The sequence below is a fragment of the Silene latifolia genome, chromosome 9 (genome assembly GCF_048544455.1).
Source record: "Silene latifolia isolate original U9 population chromosome 9, ASM4854445v1, whole genome shotgun sequence".
NCBI lineage: Eukaryota > Viridiplantae > Streptophyta > Magnoliopsida > Caryophyllales > Caryophyllaceae > Silene > Silene latifolia.
In genome coordinates this window covers 3,868,430-3,885,011 of record NC_133534.1, presented here as the reverse complement: position 1 = coordinate 3,885,011, position 16,582 = coordinate 3,868,430, and positions in this window count along the sequence as shown.

The window sequence follows — 16,582 nt, the reverse complement described above, 5'->3', positions numbered from 1 at the left end:
GAAATGGTTTGAGGACTTCTTCTATGTGAGGAAGGACTCCATCCAGCCTCCTGCTGATTATATTTTCGAGAAATGGGTTCTAACTTCGAGTAAGTAGCCTTTCTGTCACCTGATTTATTTTATCTCGCTGCTTGCTAGCTTACTTCATCGTCTTCGTGCAGGCCCCTGTGACCTTACCCGTATTGGCGCCAAGATCCCCGCACTGCAAAAACCTGTCAAAGATCTTTGAACTGAGAGAAAAGTTTACGAGACCTGCTTCCTGGTTTTTCGCCGCTTCCTCCTCCAATCCTCCTCGCCGGCTCACGTATGTCTTCGGTAAGACCTCTACCGCTTTTAATTTGCATCTTTGTTTCTTCGCCGACGTTTTAAGCATTCATTCGCCGTCCGAGACTATATATACTTGCAGGTTCAAAAGTTGACCAATTAGAAATCATCCTCCAAAGTGCCAAAAGAAAGAGACCTTCTGCCAGCCCTGATGTGGCATCTGCCTCCAAGAGGAGTGCACCTGCCGCTTCCTTCCAGACTCCTCTCACATTTTCCAGTTCAGCTGCACGCGAGCCCTTGGAGGTCGACCCGTTGTCTCGTCATCCGCCTACTCCTCCTGCCAGCCCTCGTGCTTCATCTAGTGGAGGCATCACTGCTCACTTCCCAGAGGGCTTTGGGAATGTGGACAAGGTATCCTACTGGCCGGAGATCGATCAGCTGCTCTCCCCTCCTTTGAAGGAGACTTTTTCGGAGTTCTCCCCAGAGGAGATGGCTGAGAACGATGTGCACAATGCCTTCATGGTAAATACTCTTTACTTTCTACCTGTTTGTCTTCTCTTGTTTAGATTCTGCCCTTTAACTTTCTTGCTGACTTCTGATTTTTTCCTGCCTCAGACCCTCCAGTCTGCACTCTATAACAGGAAGATGATCAACATAGTGCAGACCACCAGCCATGCCACCAACGCCAAAAACCAGGAACTGAAGGGGACTGTTGCCGATTTGGCGCAGCAGCGGGCTGATCTGAAGGAGCGCATGGTGGAGTTGAAGACTGAGCTTGCTGTCACCAAGAAGAAGCTTAAGGAAGGGGTTGATCAGCTAGCTCGGACTCAGGCGGTGTGTAGCACTTTCTCTGACTCTCTTAAGCACTCTGAAGAGAAGATCAATGAGCTGATCTCCCTGACCACCAACGTTGTTGCCTATGCTACCTGGCGGGGAAAGATCAGCGGGATGCGTGCTGCTCTCGAGGAGGCTCCCACCCAGCAGGCTATAGAAGAAGAGGAGAAGTAGTTGGAGATGCTCTACCCCACCCAACCTGATCTGAGTGTAATTGATGGTTATCAAATTATACCTCGCAAGTGCACGATTGTCGTTGTACACTATTGAGGGTCGATCCCACGAGGAGCTAGGAAGAGTATTAATCGTTCTAATTCTTAGGCTTAGCTAAGTCGACAATAAAAGATGAGGTTGTTATACTAAAGCTACCTAAGACAAAATGAAATGCAAACTAAACAAGAAATAGGTAAATGAGCGAGAAGGAAGGATAAGTTGTAATTCAAATGATTAAAAGGCCTAGAACTCGGTTCTCCCACAACAATTCGTAATTCCACATACTAATTCCCTAGGCTAATCGTTTAGGTAAACGGGCAAGGAGGAGATGGCTCTAATTCGCCTAAGACCCCCCTCTCGGGTTCGAAGTAGGACACTAGCACTACCCACCAACCCCCCCTCTCGGGTTCGAAGGTCGGAATCCCTAACTCAACACCCAACAACCCCAAAAACGTGCACATTCCCAAGATGGTCGAGAACTTGGTCAAGGTCATTAAGTACTCATCGTATTCCGGGTCATCCCACTCCCTCTCTCGAGGGTCGATTTCAAACGCTAGTCTAGAGGCACCCTCCCTCGGTTCTCCCTTTCGGTCTCAACCTTGGTTGGTGACAAGATCAAATTCCGGGTATCCAATTTACAACCTAACCAACTCTCGTTGGTGGACAAGGGTTACAAGTCGACACTACCCAAAATCGATCCTTAAACCATGTAATTCCTCTAAACTACCCTCACCAATTTCCCCAAACAATTATCCCATATGAGAATCAATTAGTGAAACTACTCATGTCGGGTCAAACTGAGTCCTAGTAGAAGACTACTCACTAATCATGTTCCTAATTGCAAGAGAAACAACAAAGATGGAAACTTTATGCATAATCATGATGGAAGTACAAATTCTATTACTAATCATGCAACAATCCAACTTAAATTATAAGGAAAGACAATTTAATTCAAGAGACAATGAAGATTAAACTAAAGGCACAAACTTTAACTCAATAAACTCAAAGACTCAATCTTTAACATGAGAAATTCAAAGATTCAATCTTTGAGAGCAACAATAATGGAAAACAAAGAAAAGATGAACAAGAAAGAGAATAACATCAATTAAACAACAAGAAGTCTAACATGAACAATTAAACAAGAATTAAGAGAAAAGCAAAATGTAAACAAATGAAATTAAAGAGAGAAATAAGAGTAAAGAATTATACCAATAACATGGGAACTTTGAATTGAAGGAATGAAGAACTTCGATAAACAAGAGATTGATTAAACTAATTAAGTAATGATTACAAATTTTATTGAAGAAATATTGAAAGGGAATATTTAGGGTTCTACAAATATTGAGAGAGTAAGAGAGACTAGTCTAATTTCTAAGGTGGTGTTGATTACTGGTGGAGTTTTGGTGCGTGAATGATGGAGGTGGTAATGGTGTATAAAGATGGTTGTCGGGTAAATGAATGTTGAAGGTGGTCAAAAATGGTGATGTTGGTTTGGGAGTGAAATGGTGATGTCGGGTTTCATGGAGGTTGAATTGAGGATGATGATGGTGAATGGATGATTGAATTTGTGGTTTGATGTCGGGTTTCAATCCGAGCCGTGGTGATGGAGGAAGCTGAACTGGACTCGGTTCCATGGTGGAACGAATTTGGAGGGGGTTGGTGATGGTTAATGGTAATGTAGGACAATGGTGAGATGGAGGTGATGACGAGGTGTAGATGTTAGTAATGGTGATGAAGGATGATTTTGGAGTTCAGTAATTTGGGGAAGGGGTTGATGACGGGTTTGGTCAAGGGTCAACATGGGTTTATTCGAGTGACTCGTTCCATTTCCAATCATTTGACTTTGTCTTTTTTCCGTCTCATTTCCGCCTTGATTTATTGTAAATCGAATCTCCTCTTTATTACTTCGCATTACCTACAAATTATTATAATAAACTAATATTAATAATAATATGAAATAAATATCCGACTAATTAATGAATATGACTACGACGACTAATTATTATAATTAGTAAATTAATGAGCTAATTAGACAATTAAGCACGTAAAATTGAGTCGTAATAAGATATAAATGCGGGGTAAAAAGTGACTAAAATGCTATTTATCAGTAATACCCCGTATTTTATATAATCGATTAAACGGATATTATTATATATTAGTTATTATGCATTTTATATTACTATTAAGTCGGGTTAATTGTTGAGTCGATAATTACGTTATTTATTTTACTTGACTCGCGTCGTATCGATCTAAGTTAATTGAGACGGGTTTATACGGAATTCGATATGTGAGCCAACCCATTTACCCTCGACCCATTTGAGTTGGCCCAATAGCATGTTCAGCCCAATTAACCCTAAACCCTAAACCTAATTAACCTAAACTCTACCCTAATCCCTCAACCCGCCTCCCTCTTTCATCAGCCTCCATATCAACTTTCACGAAAAGAAAGAGAGAGAGAGTGGCTGTGGGTGGTTGACGGCGCAGCAGGGAAGATCTAGGGGCTTTTGTCGACGGCCATGGGCAACCCTGGTGGCTGTTATGGCGGCAGGAAAGGTATGGTGCAACCGTCCCTTCTGTTTTCCTTTTTCTGTCGTATTGTTGGGGGTTGTTTCGTGTCTCATAGGGGTAAGGCTGGTGGTTGTTGACGGGGTAAGGGAAATGGGTGTTAAGTGACGAGTGTAGGGGTGGTGGTTAGGGTGGTTTTAGGCGGGGATAGTGGTTGTGAAAGGCGGCATTGACAGGGGGGTAGCAACGGGTTTATACACGTGTTTCAGGGGAGTTTGAGACGGGTAGGTTTTGGGTGGCACCACCGTGGACTAGGGGGAGGTCGAAACGGTGGTGCTATGAGGTCTGTGTGCGTGGGTTGGCGGCGAGAAGAATGGTGGTGGTTTCACGGGGTTTGGTGAGTGTTGCGGTGGTGGTAAGTCGAAGGACGAGGGTGGTTGGTGAGGCTTGCGGTGAACCGGGCCAAATGCCAGCCCTGGTTCGACTGCGTCGGCGGCAGTCGACCAGGCTGGTGGTGGTTGTTGGTGGTGGGGTTGAAGTGGGGACCACGGCTGGTGGCTGACACGGCCTCGTGGTGGCGCGTGGGTGCGTGTGAGAGCGTGGGAAGGGGACGGTGTTGTTGACGGGTTGCGTTAGTGTTGGAACGGTTTTTTTTTGTAATTGTTTAATCTTTAGAATTCGTTAAGTTATCGTAATCTTAATTAATTATTTCCCGAGTCTTCTAAATAATTTATTTAATCTATTTCCCGAGTTATTTAAATAATTAAAGACGGGTTTTGAGTCGGGTTGTTGAGTTGTTCAAATGTTTGACTCGGGTTCTCCTAATCGTATAATTCGTTAATCCTTTAATTATCGTTTTGGTTTTAGTTCCGAGTTATTTAAAATAATATGATAATTAATTAGAGACGGGTTAAATAGAAAAGTTACTATATCGGGAAAGTTTCCATTTTCAGAAGTTCTACTTTGGTAACCTTCTATTTTGGGAAGTTGGGTCAAATACTAATCGGGTTATTTTAGTTATCAGTTGGGCATAAGTTTGGTGTCGGGATTGTATTTCGGGAAAGCTTCTATTTTGGGAGATTTCTATATTTAGTAGTTAGTAATTATAAATATTATAATTGTTTTAGGTGACGGATTCGTGAAGGATCGATAATCAAATTCATTGCTTTATTTTCGGATCGCTTAAATCGCTAATTGGAATTGTTTGGCACTTTGAGGTAGGGAAACACACTTGACCCATTATCGTTGTTATTGAATTGTGTTGACTTGATTCATGGTTATTGACTTACGTTATGATTCATCTACGGGAAGGTGTTTGACTGAATTGATTGTATTGAGTATGATATCACAACATCGAGTAACCGGCTTGATTTTATGATTTATCAGTTCAGTGATTTTTATATATTGTGTTGCATTTATTTCTTTTGAGCATTCATATGCATTGGAGATGGAGGATGTGGTGTGGTGATGATGATGTTGTGATAAGGCCCAGGCGGGTTCTGCAGGACTTGCCCTGGTGTCCTCAACTGCGAGCTGGCAGATCGGCTACGGTCGATATATAGTCTACCGGGGATCGGTATGGCTGGGCGTTCCGGGTTATGAGATATGAGTTGAGATGGAGGTGGAGGAGACGGAGGAGCATGCATATCATATTTTGTTGTTTCATTTTTTTCCCTACTCAACCTCGTGGTTGACCCTGTGTATTCGTGAACACCTGTGACGATCCAAATTTTGGGGAGCAGACTTGACAGGTTTATGAGATAGGATGGGAGCTTGATGGGCGTGAGACACTGGATCAGAAGACTTAGTGGCTAGATCATTAATTAGAAGACTTTCACTTTTATTTTATGTTGGTTCTTTGTAATTTGATGTAAAAGAGGTTTTGTAATAATTAAGTTAAATGTAATTATATAATTTGCCTTGGAGTTTAATTTGTTATTCACTACCTCGGGAAACCGAGATGGTAACAGTCCGGTTTATTAGGGAATGTCTTGCTAAAGGCTCCTTCATAAACCGGGGTGTTACAAAGTGGTATCAGAGCGAACGATCCTCAGGCCTAAACCAATGAACCCAATGAACATAGGAAGAGTCTAAATAAAATGAACCCCTGGGAATAAACTGTTAGGGGCTCACAGTGCGGTTAAGAAGGCGCCCTTAATGCGTGCTCTTTTGCCCTCTCAGTTTTGAACCAGGTAACCCGAGAGAAATTGAGTGAATGGGGGTAGTTAGAAGGAAAACCTTGGATATAATCAAGTTGATGTATACCTTGAGACCCATATATTCTAACCATGCTACAGGACAACATTACGGTAAGTATTTGTATGAATGATGACGTGATCATATGATGTTGTGGAGATGAGAAATAAATTTTCGAGTTCAGGTTGATAATCAATGAAGTGTTGAATTGTGGTAGTCGTGAGCGTGAAAATAACTGCGAATTTATGATAATTATCTGGATGGATGTTGAATGACATGTTGATAGCACTATTATGTCTAATGATATGCGGTTATGTGATCCCAAAGCCATGCTAGTATAGTCTTGTGATAGAATTTAGAAACACTATTGACTTGCTTGTTTTCTAGTCATAGCAATCGTGATTTAGATGTAAGGAGTAGGTCCAGATGCGAAGGGATTCTATGGGATAGACGTTTACGTAAGTGCGAAGTGTGAGATTTAAGTTGGGATGGGTTAGTGTACATAGTGGGTTCATAAGAGCTTGTAACATAGTAAAGAATGACCTAGTGCTGAAACACGTTTGTTTGATTTTACTCCCTAATTGATCTTGCTGTCATTTCTTTTCTGTTAATTTCCTATGGATGAAAATTTTATGAGAGATAGCCTCGTGAGTTAGTGTTCATTTGGCGTTGGTTTCATGTTTATAGGATATACGGATTAGGAGTAATAAATATTTTAGTGGGCTGTGGTCAGGGAGTTCCTGTGCAGTGATGTTTTGACCAACGATTTTGTAAAAACCCTCATTTAATTTGTATAAATGATTTTTGCATAATTCCAACTCCATCGACTAGAAGGTTCGTATATGTTTTCAAATTGATAAGCCACGAAAATTCTTGATGCCTCTATATTAAATGGTAAGTTTTGCAAACTGACCCAAGTTTCGGACCAATTGTTGTCACATACTTGTTTGGACCAACTGAGTTGTAAAATTCTTTAAAAATGGAATTCTTGTGCGTTAGACCTAATTCTTTTTCCCCTGTGTTTTAACCCTATGTATTTTTATAAAAGTAATATGAATCAAGTTTTAATCGAACGGTTATTTATTCGTGAGTTTTGGAAGTTACAACGTGAATCGAAACATTTAAAATGTGCGTTCTATGTTGAATTTTCATACGATTGTTTGGTTAATTCATGAGTTTTAGTAATTTGAATTTATAATATCCTTATATGATGACAGTAGCACGCATGTTCGGTAGTTGTGTATCTTAACAAGTGATAAAATTAAAGTCTAGTTGATAACATTGTTGGCATGATAGTATGAGTAAAATTGAATAGCTTAAATTGATTCTTAATCAAGGGTGAGATATTTTATACGAGTCCAGTTGTTGCATATTTTATGTATGTTTGACATGTTGTAATATCTCTAGTATGTTCATCATATTTGCATAGTGGTCGGATATATATAAAAATAAAACTATATTGTCATAGCTTGGTAGAGTTGATGGCGATAAAAGTTAATTTAGTTATGCTAATCTATCCGCATGAATATTTACAATAATTATGTTTAAATGTTTACGCATGGATGGTAGCAAGGATTATGTCTAAATGTTTCCACATGTAGGATGTCATCTGAGTTCTAAAGTCCTTTATGTGAGTTTGTGTGCCCACCGTTATATTTATTACCTTCATCACATTAAATTATTTCAGTTGGACTTAAAACTATAACATGATAATAAACAATGTTGTTATTCCTTATTGAATATGCCCGTTATTACAAGGTCATAAAATGCTAAAGTAATTCTTGCAATTGTATGAGTGTGATATAAAGGAAACTGTTTGATATAACACGACAATTGGCATATCTATATACTCGAGTCGTTACTATCAATTATATTCTAATAAAGATTGTTTATGATAACTATGTTGGCAATTATAATGGGATAACTCTTTAGATGATTCACATGATATGCATTGGTTTAAATGATAGTCATTATGGTTACACTTAATTGAGCCACGAGTTGCCTGATTATTTAAATCGTGCAAACCAGGGAAGTTGTTCAAGTTGCTAATCTTTTATCAAAGCTAGTGTTCTACAAAGTATATGGTGGCAAATGTATATATTAAACTATTTATACAATATCTTTCGTTTTGCTGAAAACGAATTATACTAAGTTGCTGGACACAATTGAATGATATGGTTGCTAAAATGTGAAACATAGGTGTGATATGGAAGTAATGTTGTCGTTGTCATAGATCATATGCGGCTACTTTTATTGGGAAACATGTTTTCAGAATTGATATCGTGCAAACAATCTTGATAATTTAAAATATGAATGATGAGTATGTTGTTGATTGCTTAAATTCATCGGCCTAATTCGTGACCTAAACCAGTGAGTGAGTAAATGGTTGTATGGACATGTCTATAAGACCCTGTGATTGTGATAGATAGTAGTGGTAAATCTATTTCTGTGATATGTTACACATGTGAGAAGTTCTTAAATTGTTTTGTTGATTTTGCTCTCGCTCGTTCATAGTCTATAATTGATCATCAAATTTGTTTAGTTGTGAAACCGTGTAAACCTTGGTTCCCTTCTTGTTGTTCTTTTAGTTTAATGTTGTGTTTTTTTAAGTTAAGCATGAGCTAGTAATAAATGCTACTTGTTGACAATCAGTTAATTCCTTAATAAAACCTCGTTTCGACCTTAATGTTGATGCGCAATCTCTTATCATGTATTCTTTCCTGTCACATGTGGTTGATAATAATTTTGTTGCATAGGTATATGAAAATTGAAAAGAGGTTACGAGGACGTAACCATGTTTCTAGTCGGGTAGGATTGTAAAATCTTAATGTTTATATTGCACTTGTTTGTAGATGGTAGTTTTGATCAAGTAGAGGTTTCGTTGTGGGGTATCTATACAAACGAGTTCTATATGTTTTATTCAAACTTCTGTTAGTTGGTTGAGGTGTAACAGAAGAGTATAGTTAAACTACTGGTATTGAGTTATGAGTTGTGGGGCCTTTGTGCCGAGTTACGTTTACGGTCCAGTGTGACCATGGTTATTGAGTTACTTGTGTTCGAGATCGGAATTTAGATGGAAGATGACGGTGTTCTCAGATGATTATTTAGTTGTTATACATTTGTGTTCTCAGGTAGTTATTAGTTGTAGTTAGTTGGGTCAAGTGAAGATGAGTTAAACTTCGGGACGAAGTTCATTTTAAGGGGGGAAGACTGTAATACCCCGTATTTTATAAAATAGATTAAACGGATATTATTATATATTAGTTATTATGCATTTTATATTACTATTAAGTCGGGTTAATTGTTGAGTCGATAATTACGTTATTTATTTTACTTGACTCGCGTCGTATCGATCTAAGTTAATTGAGACGGGTTTATACGGAATTCGATATGTGAGCCAACCCATTTACCCTCGACCCATTTGAGTTGGCCCAATAGCATGTTCAGCCCAATTAACCCTAAACCTAATTAACCTAAACTCTACCCTAATCCCTCAACCCGCCTCCCTCAACACGCCTCCCTCTTTCATCAGCCTCCATATCAACTTTCACGAAAAGAGAGAGAGAGAGAGTGGCTGTGGGTGGTTGACGGCGCAGCAGGGAAGATCTAGGGGCTTTTGTCGACGGCCATGGGCAACCCTGGTGGCTGTTATGGCGGCAGGAAAGGTATGGTGCAACCGTCCCTTCTGTTTTCCTTTTTCTGTCGTATTGTTGGGGGTTGTTTCGTGTCTCATAGGGGTAAGGCTGGTGGTTGTTGACGGGGTAAGGGAAATGGGTGTTAAGTGACGAGTGTAGGGGTGGTGGTTAGGGTGGTTTTAGGCGGGGATAGTGGTTGTGAAAGGCGGCATTGACAGGGGGGTAGCAACGGGTTTATACACGGGTTTCAGGGGAGTTTGAGACGGGTAGGTTTTGGGTGGCACCACCGTGGACTAGGGGGAGGTCGAAACGGTGGTGCTATGAGGTCTGTGTGCGTGGGTTGGCGGCGAGAAGAATGGTGGTGGTTTCACAGGGGTTTGGTGAGTGTTGCGGTGGTGGTAAGTCAAGGACAAAGGGTGGTTGGTGAGGCTTGGCGGTGAACCAGGCCAAATGCCAGCCCTGGTTCGACTCGTCGGCGGCAGTCGACCAGGCTGGTGGTGGTTGTTGGTGGTGGGGTTGAAGTGGGGACCACGGCTGGTGGCTGACACGGCCTCGTGGTGGCGCGTGGGTGCGTGTGAGAGCGTGGGAAGGGGACGGTGTTGTTGACGGGTTGCGTTAGTGTTGGAACGGTTTTTTTTGTAATTGTTTAATCTTTAGAATTCGTTAAGTTATCGTAATCTTAATTAATTATTTCCCGAGTCTTCTAAATAATTTATTTAATCTATTTCCCGAGTTATTTAAATAATTAAAGACGGGTTTTGAGTCGGGTTGTTGAGTTGTTCAAATGTTTGACTCGGGTTCTCCTAATCGTATAATTCGTTAATCCTTTAATTATCGTTTTGGTTTTAGTTCCGAGTTATTTAAAATAATATGATAATTAATTAGAGACGGGTTAAATAGAAAAGTTACTATATCGGGAAAGTTTCCATTTTCAGAAGTTCTACTTTGGTAACCTTCTATTTTGGGAAGTTGGGTCAAATACTAATCGGGTTATTTTAGTTATCAGTTGGGCATAAGTTTGGTGTCGGGATTGTATTTCGGGAAAGCTTCTATTTTGGGAGATTTCTATATTTAGTAGTTAGTAATTATAAATATTATAATTGTTTTAGGTGACGGATTCGTGAAGGATCGATAATCAAATTCATTGCTTTATTTTCGGGACTGCTTAAACTGCTAATTGGAATTGCTGGCACTTTGAGGTAGGGAAACACACTTGACCCATTATCGTTGTTATTGAATTGTGTTGACTTGATTCATGGTTATTGACTTACGTTATGATTCATCTACGGGAAGGTGTTTGACTGAATTGATTGTATTGAGTATGATATCACAACATCGAGTAACCGGCTTGATTTTATGATTTATCAGTTCAGTGATTTTTATATATTGTGTTGCATTTATTTCTTTTGAGCATTCATATGCATTGGAGATGGAGGATGTGGTGTGGTGATGATGATGTTGTGATAAGGCCCAGGCGGGTTCTGCAGGACTTGCCCTGGTGTCCTCAACTGCGAGCTGGCAGATCGGCTACGGTCGATATATAGTCTACCGGGGATCGGTATGGCTGGGCGTTCCGGGTTATGAGATATGAGTTGAGATGGAGGTGGAGGAGACGGAGGAGCATGCATATCATATTTTGTTGTTTCATTTTTTTCCCTACTCAACCTCGTGGTTGACCCTGTGTATTCGTGAACACCTGTGACGATCCAAATTTTGGGGAGCAGACTTGACAGGTTTATGAGATAGGATGGGAGCTTGATGGGCGTGAGACACTGGATCAGAAGACTTAGTGGCTAGATCATTAATTAGAAGACTTTCACTTTTATTTTATGTTGGTTCTTTGTAATTTGATGTAAAAGAGGTTTTGTAATAATTAAGTTAAATGTAATTATATAATTTGCCTTGGAGTTTAATTTGTTATTCACTACCTCGGGAAACCGAGATGGTAACAGTCCGGTTTATTAGGGAATGTCTTGCTAAAGGCTCCTTCATAAACCGGGGTGTTACACTGAGTGTGCTGATGCCTGAAGTTGGTGAGGTGAATTCTCCTGCACTGGCTGAGCAAGCTGCTGGGGGTGACATTGGAGTATCCCAGGATGCTGCTGACGGAGCTCAGGGAGCTATGGCAGCTGAGGATGTACAAGCTGGTGCGGTACCGGAAATGGGAGGTCAGCAGGCAGAGGAGATGCCAGAGGTGGAGGTCATTAATGTGACCGATAATTAAGTATTTTTATGTTTTGATGAACTTTTTGGCAGTCTGGCCCAGAGGTGGCAGACTTTGTAAGTTGTAAAACTCTTTCTGTGGTTGCTCCGCCAAGATGGCGGTTAAACTTTGGGCCGTATTTTGGCCATATTTTGAAATGCCCCTTGTCATAGTTTGGCAAGGTTTTAGCTTACATATCGTGTGCTTTGTTGTTTATTTTTCCTATTTTTAGGAAGTTTGTCGTATCAGTCTACTTGACTGATTTAGGCGAGCCCTGTCAACCTGAAAAGGCTGACGTTCTGACTCAGCTAGCTGCCGTGTTAGCCTGATGGTTGATTTAGGCGTATGCCGCAATGTAAGGAGGAGTGGTCGTGTCAACCTAGAAGGCTGATTTAGACCAGCACCGGTCACCGAAAAGACCGATCCGCACTAAGCTAGTTAGCCGTGTCACCCCGGGATGGTCGATTTAGGCGTATGCCGCAATGTAAGGAGGAGTGGCCGTGTCAACCTGGGAGGCTGATTTAGACCAGCCTGGTCACCGAAAAGGCCGATCCGATTAAGCTAGTCGTCGTGTCGGCCCGGATGGTCGATTTAGGCGTATCTGCAGCTTTTGGACTACTTAACCTTGTTCATGACGCAAGGTGTGTTCATCACGTTTAATGCCGACAGGGGCGTCATTGAGGCAAGTTTATCGTCATTCTAGGACCGATGGGACGCTGCAGGATTCTGGTAGCTCATATATCCCTACGTTCCATGTTCGTTGTGCATGCATGCTGGGGCCCTAATTAATTGCGATTAGTGCGAGTTACGTCCAGGGGTGGTATCAGGGGTAGCTGGATAAGCGTATTCAGCTGTCAACCAGGCGCCCTTTCGTATGTTCCATGATCCTTTGGTGAGGGTGCTCCTTGTGGAGAAAATAGGTTAGGCATGTTGCGGTGCCATGTGCCTTGTCACCCCGCGTTGGCAGTTGATAGTCCTGCTAGACATCCTTTCAAAGTACCATAGACACCAGAATTCAAAGTGATGTACTTAGATAAGCCCGAAAATAAGAAAATCTATTAAAATGATGTGAAGTACCTGTCGCCATCTCATGGGGTACCAGAGCAATTGTGGTCCCAGGACGCTTCCAGACCACACCATCTAATAGTAGTTTAAAGTCTTAAAAATAACTAAAGAAAATAAAAGTGAAATTGGCAGTATGCCTACTACCGGATTTTTTATTTTAACTTTAAAAATGATTTGGCTTCTCATAGTACATCATTCTGAAAGCTAAAGTCTACTTATTATTAAAAGTAATATCTCTTCAGGTGAAGTATGTTCCATGGGCGTTGTATGATTTGACCGTCCATAGTCATCAGTCTGTATGCACCATGGCCAACAACTCATTCTACTTGGTATGGCCCTTCCCATTTGTAGGCGAATTTGCCCGCTTTTCGATTCTTGGTGTTTTGAAACACCTCTCGGAGAACCAGGTCTCCTACCTCCAGGAGCCTGGCCTTTACATTCTTGTTATAACTCCTGGCCACAGACTGTTTGTAGGCAGCCAGACGGATTTTTGCGCTTGCTCGCGGCTCGTCAATTGTGTCCAGGCTTCTGATCATCTATGTGTTGTTCAGTTCCCTCGTCATATTTTCATACCTGTGAGTGGGGACTAGGACTTCTGACGGAATGACTGCTTCTGCGCCAAACACCAGGCTGAAGGGTGTTTGTCCTGTTGCTATCTTTGGCGTCGTTCTGTCTGACCATAACACTAGTGGCAATTCATCTGCCCACTTTCCTCCTAACTCCTGTAACCTCCTTCTTAGATTGTCCATGATGATTTTGTTGCTGGATTCAGCTTGACCGTTGGACTTTGGAGTTCTAGGTGCTGACTTTTTTAAGGTGATGTTCCACCTGGCACAGTATCCCTCGGTATCGTTTGAGATGAATTGTGAGTCATTGTCACATATGATTTCTGATGGGATGCCAAATCTGCAAATGATATTTCGTTTTATGAACGAAATGGCTTGTTTATCTTTTACCTCTGTGAATGCTTCTGCCTCTATCCACTTGGAGAAGTAATCTGTCATTGCTAGCATCCAGGTTCTGTTTCTTGTTGCCCGTGGTAGAGGACCTACTATGTCCATGCCCCATGCGATGAATAGCAGGGGGAAATGATAGGGTGCAGGGGCTCTGCTGGCTGATGGATCATGGGTGCTGAGCGCTGGCAGGCGTCACATTTCCGTGCGTACTCTGCTGCATCTGCCTTCATTGTAGGCCAATAGTATCCCTGTCTGAGGGCTTTATTTGCCAGACTCCCGCCCCCTGCATGGTTTCCACATTCGCCATTGTGGAGAGCATGTAACACGGTCTGTGCTTCTTCCTTGTCCAGGCACCGTAGGTAGGGGCATGCTAACGATTTTCTGAATAATATATCATCAATAAGTATGAACCTGGAGGCCCTTAATCTGAAAGCTCTTACTTCCTTTTTGTCATCTGGTAACTTGCCATGGCGCAGCCAGTCTAGGTAAGGTGTGCGTTAGTCGCCTGCTTGTTCGGTGGTTTGGTCAGGCGTCTGCCTGTTTGGCTGGGAGCTTTCACCTTCCTCTGTAACTGCCTTGACTTCTTTCTCGCTCTGTGGATCCTCCAATTCACCTTTATCTATTTCATCTGCTTTCTGGATGTAAGGCTCCAGCATATGTGCTATTGGAATGCTGGATAGCTCCGTTGGTTTAAATGTTGCCCCCAGAGTTGCCAAGGCGTCTGCTTCCACATTCTGATCTCTGGGGATCTGCTTAAGCTTGCAAGTTGCGAAATTTTCTTTTAATTCCTTCGCTATTTTCAAGTATGCAATCATCTTTGAGTCTCTGGCTATGAATTCATCATTCACGTGGTTGACTATTAGCAAAGAGTCACTGGATATGTGCAGGTGTCTGACCCCTAATTCCAGGGCTAGCTTCATTCCCAATATCAAGGCCTCGTATTCTGTTTCATTGTTGGTTGCCTTGAATTCACATCTTACTGCTTGCGCTATCGGTCTCCCCTGGTGACCGCAGATTAATCCCACGCCCGCCCCCTTTGGTTGGAGGCTCCGTCAATATGCATCTGCCGCGACTTCTATCTCCTTGCTTCCCTCTAAGGTGAGGATCTTCGTATCCGCCCGGTTCGGATGGTCTGGGCTGAAGTCTGACACGAAGTCGGCCAGTGCTTGCGATTTGATTGCTGTTCTGGGGTCATATTGGATATCGTACCCACTGAGGTGTACAGACCATTTGGACATTCTGCCTGATAGTTCAGGCTTCCTCATTATAGATTTTAGCGGGTAGTTGGTCACGACATGTATGATGTGGGACTCAAAATAGGGGCGCAGTTTGCGAGATGCCACTACCAATGCTAGTACTAATTTTTCAAGGGATGTGTACCTGGTCTCTGCCGGCAGCAGAGACTTGCTCACGTAGTATACTGGCTTCTGCTCCTTTTCTTGCTCTCTGACCAGGACAGCACTCACTGCCACTTCTGTGACGGCTAGGTATAGGAATAATGGTTCTCCTGGCTTTGGCTTTGACAGCAGCGGCGGGCTGCTGAGGTAGTGCTTCAGCTCTCTGAAGGCTTGTTCGTGCTCAGAGGTCCATTCAAACTTCTGGTTTTCCTTAGTACGTTGTAAAACAGCATGCATTTATCTGAAGATCTTGAAATGAACCTGTTCAGGGCTGCTACCTTTCCAGCTAGTCTTTGAACATCCTTAGGCTTCTCAGGTGACTCCAGCTGCAAGACGGCTTTGATCTGCTCGATGCTGGCCTCTATTCCTCTTTGGGTTACTATATAGCCTAAGAATTTGCCAGAGGATACTCCGAAGGTGCACTTAGATGGATTTAACTTCATTTTGTACTCCCTGAGGGTGCTGAATGTTTCTGCCAGATGTCGCATATGATCTTTGGCCTTTTCTGATTTCACCACCATGTCATCAATATACACCTCCATTGTTCTTCCTATCTGTTCTTTGAACATTCGGTTAACCAGCCTTTGATATGTGGAGCCTGCGTTCTTTAGGCCGAATGGCATGACGTTGTAGCAATATATTCCTCTTTCAGACATAAATGTCGTCTTCTCTTGATCTGCAGGATCCATCTTGATCTGATTGTATCCACTCCATGCGTCCAGGAATGTTAACATCTCATGTCCAGCTGTCGCATCTACCATTGCGTCAATATGAGGCAGTGGGAAGGGATCTTTGGGGCATGCCTTGTTGAGATCGGTGAAGTCCACACATACTCTCCACTTCCCATTCTTCTTAGGCACCACCACTACGTTGGACAGCCATTCTGGATATTTTACTTCTCTTATTTTCTTTGCTGCCAGCAGGCTATCTACTTCCTGGTTGATCACCTTGTTTCTTTCCGCTGCAAACTTTTTTCTTCTCTGCTGGATGGGTTTACACTTTGGGTCCACGCTAAGCTTATGCGTTATGATGGACGGATCTATTCCTATCATATCATCGTGCGACCATGCAAAACAATCCATGTTCTCCTGTAAGAACTTGACTAGTTGCAGTCTTAAGCTTCCTGTGCATCCTGCTCCAATGAGCACAGTTCTTTCTGGGTGCAGCTTGTCCAGGTTGATTTGATCCAGCTCTTCTGCTGGGGGTTCAATGTATTCGTCCTGGATAGGCTGCTTCTGTAATTGCTATGCGAGAGGGCTGGCAGTGCACTTGAGTGCCTTCTTATAGCAGCCTCTGGCTTCCTCCTGATCTCCT